The following is a 12,778-nucleotide window of genomic DNA, read 5'->3' as shown; positions in this document are numbered from 1 at the left end:
AGGACATAACCACTATATCAAAGAAGCTAGTAAATTGTATATGAAAGCACCGTACCGAGATCTTATTGTCCACAATGCAATTTTGCCTACGTTTGTCTTTTAGATAAACCTAATATCGAAGTGACAAACATGAAGTGAATTACGTCGAGTTGAGTCGGCAAATACATTGAGAATTTGGAATTGAATTCTAACGTTCAATCACGAGTCTAATCTTGAATATTTAAAGATGTTCTTCAACAAATGCAAGGATAATTCATAAATTATACGGCAATTTAGATTCAGCAATATTGTTCCCAGTCTATTTATTCTATTTTATATTCTATTTTCTATTTTATATGACTGAATAGAAGGCAAACAAATATGGCGTAGTTTTAAACCAGAGACAAAGTAAAGATATAAAAGTAATTAGTAGTTAAATTAAGTAGTTCAATCATAACTCTAAGAAATAATTAAATTGTGAGTTTTAAAGGTCTGATTGTTACAGAAGTTTAGAATATTCCAGAACTTCCCCTCAATTATTGACCTCGCAATATCAGTGGCACAAAAATCTCGAGGGTACGTTTTCTATAGAAGATGTCACATGAGTTCACCCAGCGTCCACGTATATACATTTACAAATAGAAAGCAATATGAAATCAAAAATAGCAGTTAGGTAGGAATATATTGAAGCAAAAGAATATAATAGTAAATAATTAGGAATGCAAGGTGGCTGAAACGATTAGGCGAAACTTCATGGAGACCATGAAGTTGCAAATACATATTGTTAAAGACAATAAAACAATATGTACAAACGTGACATCGGCGCGTAAAATGGATTTTAGTATCTAGTCAACGTGTACTGCAGATTTGAGCCGTGAAATATGTAAACCGTGCTATGATCTGCCGATAAATAACGGTAATTATTTGGTTTCGATTATTTATATAAGAGCTTATCTATCGGAACTAGTTACCGTGAATCCCGTAATTTTTGATCCTTATTAATAGATGGTATACATGATCAAACGCCTTTTGAAAATCAGTGTAATATCGTTTTGTGATACATAAGTACGAATTTAAATACTCACCATTAATATTATAAAAAGCTTGAAATTATATTGTATGAACTTTCACAGATCACAAATCATTCTCCGCTCTGTCTTTGATTAACATCCTAACGATGTGTCAACGGTATTAGAATATTGAAATGTCAAACTGGCATTTTATTTTGAATCTGTATTTTTGTATAGTCGCAGAATGGTGATTTTATAGATTTTTATTATTTATTATTCTTTATTAAGTCTTTTATTTTAATAAAGTATCCATGTTCTTTAATCATAATAGGTATAGAAAAGTGTATTGTTAGTGATAAAATGGTAAGTTTTATTCATGCTTCTTGTTATCTACACTTTAAATCAACAGAATAATATCATTAAGATTATCATTCGAAGCGTGTCAAGTTCGAACATCAAGGCGACGAGTGGCCATGCCTGAGTCCCTCAAAGCTCAAAATCATGCGTAAAATACGCATTTTAAATTTTTAAAATCTGGAAATCTTTATATTAATTCGAAACGAAAATTAATTAAACGGTTGATAAAACGACTAAGACGGAAACAGTATATATACTATATATGGGCTATAGCCCACCAGACTGAAAAGTTCGTAGGCTAACATAGAAAAAATTAATTTTTGATAGAATGTGATTTAATTATTCAATATTAGCGATACAATGATTATAGCTGCCATACAATTTTTCGATACTATTCATATGCTACAATTTGTCTTAAGCCCCAAAATAGGTTTTGGTTTTGACGATTATCTCTTATCAGCGTAACATATCTGTCCAGCGAGCATACTCTCAGAACAGGAAAATGTCACCGGAGGCCAAATCTGGAGAATATGGTGGATTAAATTCGGATTTATTACAGTATAATGTAAATCCCATTCTGCCATAAAACATTAAGATAAATATCAGTACTTGCAGTATTAACACACGCATTTTATCACTTACTACGAAGACTTGTTTAGGTAAAATGGTTTGTAAATGAGCTCAACGTCATAGTCTAACGTTTACCACACATTATATGAAGCTAATTGAATAAATTAAAAATAAGTCAGGGAATGCTAGGAATTTCAAGAAATGTTATATTTTTTGCGAAACATCATAGCCCCTACACCCCTACATCATAGTCTATCAGGCACGCAATCAGGCAGGTAGGTGACCGAGAGGCTAAGCAGCAGGGGAGTTACAAAATCTCCCATTTCCTAAAAAGGGGCTTTGTTAACTTTAAGGATTGGAGTCTCACGTTGGGGTCGAAAGGCTCAGAAAATGTTATGGTCGATTCAATTAACCGTTGATTTTACATGTTGCTTTGGTAATTTATTGAGGGTTTTTCTGTTACTTTTAAGTATCATAATTTCATTTGATTTGTTATTATTTCATTGTTTAAAATTTTGGAATCATTACTTACCGAATAAAAGTACAAAAATTTCTTCACAACAAATCAGAGCAGAAAATGCCTTGAGACGCAATCTTGACTTTTGACAATGTGAACAGAGAACGCAAGACAGTTCTGATTGAGTATTCAGTGGAGCATTGTAGTGTTGAGAGGAGACGATGTGACGAAAATAGTTCACGTCTTTTGTGCTTGCAATTTACCCAAATGATACCCACTCAACCTCGATGGTCTGAGGATATTTCCCCGAACTACCATATCTTTGTAGGAAATATGACGTCATCAACAGTGCTTTGTTTCATTTAAGAAAACGATTCCGCCAACATTAAACAAACCAGTGCACTTATAAAGCCTATTTATGTCTACACGCGATTCCATTAGGGATTAGAATACAAAATAAAATTGTTTCTTATTAATTAGTACTTATCATCCTGTTATTATTAAATATTTTTTCTGTTAATGGAAAAATTAATGTGTTTTTATTATTTATGAAAGGAATTTCTTTTACTAAATAAAAAATAATTTTTTCAAATTCTATTACGAGATAAGAAACATCTTACAATTTAAATTAGCAATCAACAGCGCTCATTTTTCACCATACTCCATTCTGAAAGGAAAATATTTATATAATTGTATTTTTATACAAATAACGATTTCAGGAACACAAATCGTAATTGCTACGAGTAATTATAATACAGTCAAAACCGTTTACGACGATATATTGGTTATATTGACCAAAATCAAAGGTATTGTCTTTTGTTAAAATATCTGTTACACATTAAGAAAAACACTTTTTGAACGGATTAAAGCTATGTATTATTATTAAAAACTTATAATTATTTACATAATTCTAAATTTTAATTTTTTTCCGACGTTCGCGTGCTTTTCAGCGTGCGTGGCCACGGTGACTGAAGACAAAAGGTATTAAATCTCAAAAGTAACACAGCTGCAGGGAAGTTGTTTTATCTGTATTTATTGCCCCGAAGTTGATATCGACTAAAAGATGACGGGTTTTTGCAAAAATGACTCACGGTGTCCTCAGACAAACAATCCGCACAAAACAGAGGCTCTTTATTCTCTGCAGCTATGATACTTTTGACAGTTAACACCTTTTGTCTTCAGTCACCGTGACCACGCTCGCTGAAAAGCACACGAAACGTCGGGAACAATTTAAAATTTAGAATTATTTAAATAATTATAAGTTTTTAATAATAATACATAGCTTTAATCCGTTCAAAAAGTGTTTTTCTCAAAATCAAAGGTCCCGGCTGAATTATATGTATAAGGTACAGCAATAACAACGTTATCGGCCGTTACGACTATCGATTTTTACGAACAAATATGAGCAGTCCCTTCGATGTCGTTATATCATATTTTGACTGTATGTACTAAGGTATGTCATATTACTCTATGGAAGAAAGTCTTTATAAATCATAGAGTGCTAATGGTGACGCCGCGTATCGGGCAATAAATTTTAAATTAAAGTACAAAATATAATCTCCAATTACAAATTTGAAATCTATTTTCCGCCGATTATAAACATCGACCAAATTGGAACTACTTCGATGGCGAAAATAGCGAAAATTCTCAGTATTGTGTAACCAAGGTACATCCAATATCAAGAGAAACAAAAATATACCAACAATTGTCGTAAGCTACAATATTCTTGGAAATGCAATTTTACACTCATTAAATATTTGATCTGAGTTCATTAGTTTGTGGAAAGCCGAGTAGTATTTTTCTTTGAAAAGTCTATTCTATTATTCTATAAGACTTCAGCGTCTGCTTGGTCTTGTCCGGCTGCAATAAAATTCAATTAGTTAACTATAGAAAACGTTACGAACTATAACATATTTTCCTATTTTATATGTTATTACAATTTTGTAGAACGTAGTAATTCTACTGAGCAAACATGCTCAAAAACAGGGATAGTTTCTGGGATGCACCGGTACACTGTATCTTCCAACAGCGATAGCAATTCCAAGATATGTGTTTTGCCTCAAGCGATTGCGAGGCCATCAGCATCAGCGCTCAGCATTGAGATCATAACATCGGAATTGTATACAAAAGCTATGCAATCGGTATCCATTCCAGCGCTGTTCTTCTTCATCTCTTTCTTAAATAGTCTGTAATCCTAGGCTGACTCGCGATCTTGTATATCTTGTAATTGGTTGCTTTGTTTAACAATTTTGTATTTTTTTTCATACATAAAGAGGCGAGTGTCTGCATCTTACTTGATTGATGGAAGATACAGACGAAGTTGGGAACCGATTGAAGACTGAGAGTTTCTTCAACAATGATGAAGTGGCAGAAGTCGTTATGGATGCTGAGTTTCGCGGTAGCTGTTTGAGTCATAGACACAATGCATTCTCGGAAGTTTAGATTAGACGACAACCTAGTCAAGATCGGTCTATAGTAGGAAGTTTCGCATTGGGACAGGTTTTACGTTCGCATGCTTGCAGGATTTACGGCACGGTTACAGTCTCAGGTACAGTCTCAAAAGAAAGACAAAATAGATCAAAACTGGAAACAACTTAAGTGTACACATTTTCAAAACTATTGCTAAAATTCCATCTGGACCTCAATCTTTATTTACAAAAAAAACACTCAGGTCACTCTATAGTTCGCCGAGGACTTGCGGAAACGAGGAGGACGAAACAGTGTCTTGCTTACATTACTCACAGAGTCTACAGCGTTGAAACAAGGTCGAAGAGTCCCAATGATGTTCACGTCGGAGAAGGGAATATAGTGTTCCATACTACAGCATATCACCTCAAATATAGAGTCACAATAACTCGATCTATGTATCTGGTAAAAAACACGTGGAGAGAAAGTAGAAGCATCATACTCACGTCTCCATGCATTACAATTTTCATATTCAAGCACGCAATAATTCGAAAATGTTTTGTATTGACCATCATAGTGTCGGGCGCAGACTGAATTTCTCCTGGAAATCAATTAAAGTATTAAATTATTATGAGAAATAAACTGCACTACAGTAAACTAATACATAAACAGTCTTAATATTTGATGATCTTGGAGAGAAAATGAATCTTCACAAAAAAAAACTTAGCCCTAAGTGTGACTTCCATATGTCAATAACATTCGATTTGACGGGTGAATCTGACACTTACCGCTAAGTCCCGTTTTTAAATTTTACCCTTAACCTACAGGCAGCGGAACTTTCTTTTCTACTAGAGATAATATAATCCTTTATTATGTCCACAATCAAATCCGTTGCGCATTTCAAAGGACTTAATTACAGAAGGCGGGAAGCAACTATTTATACTATTTGAAGAAGAATAAAAGGTATTTAATGTTCTTAAAGGTTTCAGCTTCTTTAGCTAGGATAAGGTTACGTTGTTAGAATAAAACTGAGACCAAGAAACCCATAAACACAGGTATGTTCTCTATGGTACATGTATAGCATGTACCATAGAGAATGTTTATTGCTATACCATATGTTAAAACAAATTCTTACGATCGACAAAAACAATTCCCTTACTTATAAGCTGCTGGACATTCCTTTAAGAAAACAGAACAACCTCTGTCAATGAGGTCTGACTTTCGAAATACAGAATTTCGTGGATAGAACCTTACACGTCCAGGTTTTGTCATAGTTTTATTAACATAGTTTGCATCTACGTAGATAACTAAAAATTGGTCATAGAAAGGTAAAAACAACAAATCGTTTAATACACGATTAAGTATTGAGATAAATCTTTCAATCTTCGTGTAAAAGCTAAAGGTTGGAGGACTCAATTTCCGCACTTAGCTCTCACCAGGTCCGCTGTGCGAACAATCTTCGTATATATTACACTATTATTATACTTTTATGTTGCTTATTATATTACAAAAAAAGTTTTGAGAGCAATACCTTATAAAGCGATATAAAAAAACTTTTATTAATATATAATTTATAACTACATTTTCTTAGTAAAATAAAACCTTGGAACCATAAATATTGTTCTTAGGTTGATTCTTTGTAGACTTTATAGCGAGAAGTAGAAACAATTAAAGTTACATTATTATTATAAACTAATTATAAATTTAAGCCCTTAAATTTAAATTATATCATAGAATTGCTTTCACTACATTGTAGTAAATCATATTGTATACTCACATAAAAATATAACAAAAAACAGATGTCGTAACATAGGAATTGGTTTTTCTAGTAAATCAAATAAACATAAAATTGCATGTATGTTATTGATCGGAACGAAAAGAAACTTCCCGAATCAAAGATTTTATAAGGTATAGGTATTTTTAATACTTAATGTAATCAGATATTTGAATGTAGTTTTATTAAAATTCCTTCATTTACCGGAAGGTTTTTGTTTGAATCCTTTAATAATAAATTAAAGCTTCTCAGAGGAGAATGGTAATACACTTTCGGTTGTGATATTAGTAATTTCATATATGTATATGTTCTGCATATTGAAGTAAACAAAGAATATAATGGTTTTAGGATTTAATAAAGCCAGTAAGTATATTTTCTGTCAAGGCACAATATCTCCGAATGCATCTATAGCTGATTCAGCCATCTCTGCGCCTCCATCCAATCCATCTTTAGCGTCATCCTATAAAAATATGTATGATAAGTCTTTTACAAATAATAAAAAATCTTATTAATACATCGTTTTGAAATTAAAATTAAATGCCACAAGTATTTTCTTTCTTGAACACGGGTTGACTTTGATGAGATTGTATTTGTTTTGTATCGACATAGACACATTTTGTTTTGCAAAAAATTGTTAAAAGAAATTTAAAAAATACCTTTCTAGATATAATCACACTAATATTGGTGGCTTTTGAATAACAATAATATCAGAACTTTAGAGCCAACTGCATGATCAGACAGCTCGTCATTAAGCAATATCCAAACAATTACATTATACACAAAAGCCAAAAACGCTATACACATTTAAACATAAGCATAAAGCACAGTTAAAAAATTAACAGAAATAAAATATATATTTATAATGAATTCTAAGATGCATTGATCATTTTAATATATATTTTATATAATGGAAGAATAAAAAGGGCTATTATTAATAAAATATCTAAATTAATAAAATAATTGCTGGTAATTTGTGTTATATACATGCCTGAGTTACGTAAATAGTTTGTATTTAATAAGCTTATAACATAACTTACATGAAGCACAAAACTATATTTATAATATCTATTTATCTTAAACTTGAACAATAAATTTAAATTATTTCTTTATCTTTGTAATCCATATGCAAAAACTTAATGAAACTTGATGGAACATTTGTCTGAGCATTTGTATTCAATAAATTATATTCATAGAAAAGACTACAAACTGTCATAAGAGCAACAACTGAGATGAGATATGAGATATCAGAATGTAGCTGTACTCACAATGAATCCCAATGGGTTAGGAAGCCCAGCTGATGCGATAAAAATATTTAAAACGAAAGCAAAAACGCAAAGTAAAAACCGTGTTAACTTCATTTTTAAATAGAAATAAAATGTAAGTCGTCGCCTATATACCTGCATTATTTGTCATAAACATGACTTTATATTTCATTAAATTTAATGCGTCATAGATATTAACGTGATTCACGTTTCCATTTACAGGTTTTTAATAGTATTTATAACGCGATATGTCACTGAATCACTTCGAGATCTATGCAGGTGTAAAAATAATAATCCAAAAAAATACTATCAGATACAACGCACTGTATTTTAAGACATCGGTTAACTTTCAAAAGATTAACATTAGACAAATTACCATCATATATCAATTTTACTGGCATTTCAATCACGGACAGTGACTTTATTTCCAATACATTGTTAAGTAAGTAAACGTCAATGTGTATGTATTGATAGAGACATGTGCTCTTAAATAAAGGCGATTTCATTTTGTCAATAATATTCTACCTAATCTCTTGAAAGTGATTCAATATAATATACGTTATATAATAGGTCGGCAAAGGAGAATTACAAAATGGGAAACATGTTCCATTTAAACTAACTTAACATGAATTTTCAATCAAATTAAATTCAACCTCGACGAGATATCACCCTAATGGGAAACACTTAAACAAAACCGCACATTAAAAGGAATATCTTAGATACGTTCGGCAGTGGTCAATATATTCAATATTGGTACGGCCTGCACTGAGACGCTTCTGCCTACATGACTTTTTTTCAGAACAGGGGGTAGACGGCCAGAAGGCTCACCTGATGCTAAGTGATACCGCCCATGGACTCTCAACACGAGAGCTGCATTGCCTTTTAACTAATATAAATGAATTGATATTATAATATAGATGAGTTTTGTACCAACACTGATATTGAGTAGATACACGTGTCTAGAAGACGTGTCCTCGTTTTGTGTGAATACTCAGTACCTTATAGGACATACCAATACTAAATAAGGTAAATGCTTTACTTAATAAATACATATGTCAACGTTCCGACTGGTAAGTGGGTGTTGCTTAGAATAGACTGGATTCAACTAAAATGATCTCTGGTGAAACAAACGTTTCAATTGCCGGTCTTGCGAGACGCCTAGATGTCATCAAACGCAATAAAAGTGAAGTTTGGTTGAAATAAAAACACTAGGCGCTAATAAAGCTAAATGCTAGTGTAGAAGGCAATGTTTCAATTTATTGCTCTACAGTTTTTAATTATACTACTAGATAGATGTGTACATTTAAAACAAAAAGGAACAAACGACTCCATTAATTATCCCTACTCCATAGTTATGCCCAGTATTATTCCGTTGGAACTATTCTATCCTCAATTTAAAATGTCTTATGTACACACGACGGCTATTTTTAGGTCTAAGGGTATTCATAGTAGAGACGAAAATATAACTCCCTATATAAAATGTATATGTTTTTAACGTGTGGATACACTAAGTATCGTTTTCTCGCTATTTTAATCATTTTACCCTTCATAAGGATGTGAGTAGCGGACATAGATTTTTATTTATCTGTGGTATACCTAACTTGACCAGACATGTCCCTTTTTCAATTACGTCCCGGTGTCCCCGAAATGAAAAATTAAGTTTTAAAAAGTGTTTTTTAAATGGACTACTTATTATTTGACCTAAATTGACTCACTGTCCCGTTTTGAATCAAATAATAAATACTCATTTTAGGTATACCCCAAGTTACAACGCTCTGAGCTAAAATTTATGCTTAGCCTAACAATGAACGAGAACCTGTTAATATTCAACATATAAAAAATGAGTTAGTTAATTTTGATAAAAATATGATCTACCAACTACATTATATAAAATTAAGGATACTATTCTCTGTGAAAACATTCTCGTACAGTTTGTAGAATTTAATTAATCTATGTTTGTTTAAGCTTTACGAGCCTTGGAATATTATTATAAGATATATTATATATAGAAAGGTTTATTATAAAATATTTATGTATTTATATTTCTGCCCTTTTCTTCCAATTGTCTGTGAATGTCAAACACAATTCGTGTTCTGTTCCTCTATAAGAGAAAGAGGAGATATTTTAGTTCTTATATTAAAACAATGTTAATCAAAATTAATCCTTTTTATCTATTCGGTGAAACTTATAGGTTTCAAATGTCTGCTTTAACGAGGCGAATTGTAGAAAGGCAGGGAGTCCATGTTAAAATTCTTAGGGATTCTAATGAATAACTGGAAACACATGCTACCGTGTGTGCCAAAAAGTGATCCTTAATCTAGAGATTTTTTAACCGCAATCCAGATATGTCTGTTTTAGCGAGGCATATCCTAGAAAGGCAGGGACTCCATGTGAAAATTCTTAAACTACTAAATAACTGGGAAACATATGCAACGGTACCTATTTGCAAATAAGTTATCTAATCAAGAACCGAAAATGTAATATTTATTCCATTTGTAAATTTAAGCGTCTTTTAGATCTTTAAATTTAATTGATACAAGATGTATATAATTTCTGGAAAAAAAAACATAAGCTTTTTTAGTGTGGTGAATTTCTTTTGAAATAAATTATATGAAATTCCTTTGAACCTAGCAACAAGCTTAAAACTCTACCTAACCATATTCTTATTAATGTTCTTCAGCTCTTTACTCTTATCCTTATAGGAATAGATAGAACAGTGAAAAATAAAAGTGATATAATTCATAAATATATTGTAATATCTTTAAGGCAACGTAATAAAATACTAACGAAGTTTATTAAAGAGTTTCTATTCCTATTCTAAATCTGCCGAGTAAGCTGTTACAGAAACAACCAGGTACACAAACAAAAACAATCTCTTAAACTTGTAATTTGCTCTTGTTGTCCCAAACACCTGCGTTTTACGCTCGCTCGTACAATTTTTCACAAACTTATAGTGCAGTTTCTGAAACTCGGTTTTGTCCATTTCCACATTTTTCGTTCGCTAGAATGTGGATATATGGTAACTATTTGTTTATGAACATTCATTGCTACTGAAAATGGTAATTCATTAACATTTAAATCACGTGTTTACTTCTTTCTATATATTCCAAATGCCACGAAACTGATGACTATAAAATATTCATATATATTACTTACTTTGATATTTATAGTATGTTATTGAATAAGTGTTTTATTGAGTTATATCCACATAATATTATAAAATAAATAACTAAATTCCAAAGTAATTAGAAATATATAACGAATAAACGTACTATTTAACAACCTTTGGCCACAGAAGTTAAATATTACGATTTCTCGTATTTTAAAACTTAAACGTCATTAAAAAACCATTTTCCATGCTCTCTGATTCTCTCCTTTGAAATTTATTATTAGGTTATAATATGTTTATGAAAGAAATATATTGATTATGAAATGCTTTCGTTCTAGTTTACATTGCGCCTTACTTATTTATTCTGCAAACATTTTGAACAGAAGTATTGATAACGCTTAAACATCATTAATACTAACTAGACCACAACGAATCCGCATTTCGAAACTAAACAATTTATTTCAATTGTGAATATTTGCGCTGATTATACAAAGCAGTTTGTATCGCAAACACTAACCGTATTGCAAATATTAAATCGTTCTATACAAGATTAAATATATAGCTTAATTAATTGACTTAAGTTAATAGTCACGAAAAAAAACTATAATACAATATATTTTAGTTTTAACTATTAAATGCTTGTATCTGGATACGATTCAGAATATTTTTAAGAGGGGTAGGCCACAGTCCTAATGTAGCATAACAAGCGCGTTTGGTGACTCACAAGAGAGCGGAGAAAGTTGCGTACATAGATATATAGGCAACTACTAAATATTCTAGATAAATATAGTATATATATTAACATTGCAGTTTTAATGATTGCTTTCTTTAATTATTACCAAAACATACGCTTTTCGCCTGCAAAGTTATGTCAAAACTCAACAGAACAATGTAAGACTCGTACAATATATACAGCTGACAATTTTTTTTTTTTTTATAAAATAGGGGGCAAACGGGCAGGAGGCTCACCTGATGTTAAGTGATACCGCCGCCCATGGACACTCTCAATGCCAGAGGGCTCGCGAGTGCGTTGCCGGCCTTTTAAGAATTTGTACGCTCTTTTCTTAAAGGACCCTACAATAATTATGTGTTTGTGGTGGAACATGGATTACACGTAACATAATCTTTTTCAGAAGCAATTTTGTAAGGAGTATGTTAACATTATAAATTCAAATACGTTTCGGGGACTTTTTAGCAGAAGGAAAAATTAAAATGTGCCGATGTGCCAATAGTGATTCATTAATTCCGGTAGTTCCCGCAGTTCAATGACTTTACTGCATACTTTGCTTATCGTCACTCATATAATAATTCGTGTCATGTTTGAACCTCTTAATTTAGTAAATTACTTCTACCGACACAGATGGCCTAAAGATACTAGATTGCCTAAGAGTATTATTATTATTGTAGCTGACACGTTCTATAATTTATTTATTTTATAGTAAAAGCTGCTTGAATTCTTTCTTGTATAATCATAAACATTTTGTTGCATATACAAACAGATAACATTAATTATTAAGGGGCCCATGCAACCGTAGTAAGGAAATCGGAAAAATAAATACTAAGGGTAAAGCGTAAAAAGTGCATAACTACGTATACACATTTACAAAAATAAAATTACAGATAACAACGTAGACATATAAAAGTTACTAAAATAAAAATAAATTAGTACTAATATTAAGAGTCATGAATCACTATTAATACTAGGTTCTAAAATAGAAACACAATTTACAATTACAAAAAAATATAATTACAAAAATCATGATTAAAGAGATAATTTCTTGTACACAGGATGCTAGGAGTACAGCCATTCACAGGTCGCACGGCGCATGGTCCTTTAAAAGTCATAACGACCCA

General features: G+C 31.6%; 2 long non-coding RNA genes across 3 annotated transcripts; one reads left to right on the top strand and one right to left on the bottom strand.

Moving 5' to 3' along the window:
• Positions 1-1,852: 1,852 nt before the first annotated feature.
• Positions 1,853-7,934, bottom strand: LOC123720778. Of its 2 annotated transcripts, XR_006756082.1 has the most exons (6): positions 7,819-7,934; positions 6,557-7,013; positions 5,939-6,086; positions 5,286-5,380; positions 2,449-3,040; positions 1,853-1,867 (listed from the first exon to the last, which is right to left on the bottom strand). It is a non-coding gene; the product is annotated as an uncharacterized LOC123720778 (long non-coding RNA). The 2 variants fall into 2 exon arrangements; XR_006756083.1 differs by lacking the exons at positions 1,853-1,867; positions 5,939-6,086 and having other exon boundaries at positions 2,953-3,040.
• Positions 6,673-8,196, top strand: LOC123720779. The gene is made up of 3 exons (XR_006756084.1): positions 6,673-6,687; positions 7,747-7,930; positions 8,038-8,196. It is a non-coding gene; the product is annotated as an uncharacterized LOC123720779 (long non-coding RNA).
• Positions 8,197-12,778: the final 4,582 nt, after the last annotated feature.

This window comes from Pieris brassicae, chromosome 2 (assembly GCF_905147105.1).
Source record: "Pieris brassicae chromosome 2, ilPieBrab1.1, whole genome shotgun sequence".
Taxonomy (NCBI): Eukaryota; Metazoa; Arthropoda; class Insecta; order Lepidoptera; family Pieridae; genus Pieris; species Pieris brassicae.
The sequence above is the reverse complement of the archived record's forward strand: the minus strand, read 5'-3'. Positions and strand labels throughout refer to the sequence as shown.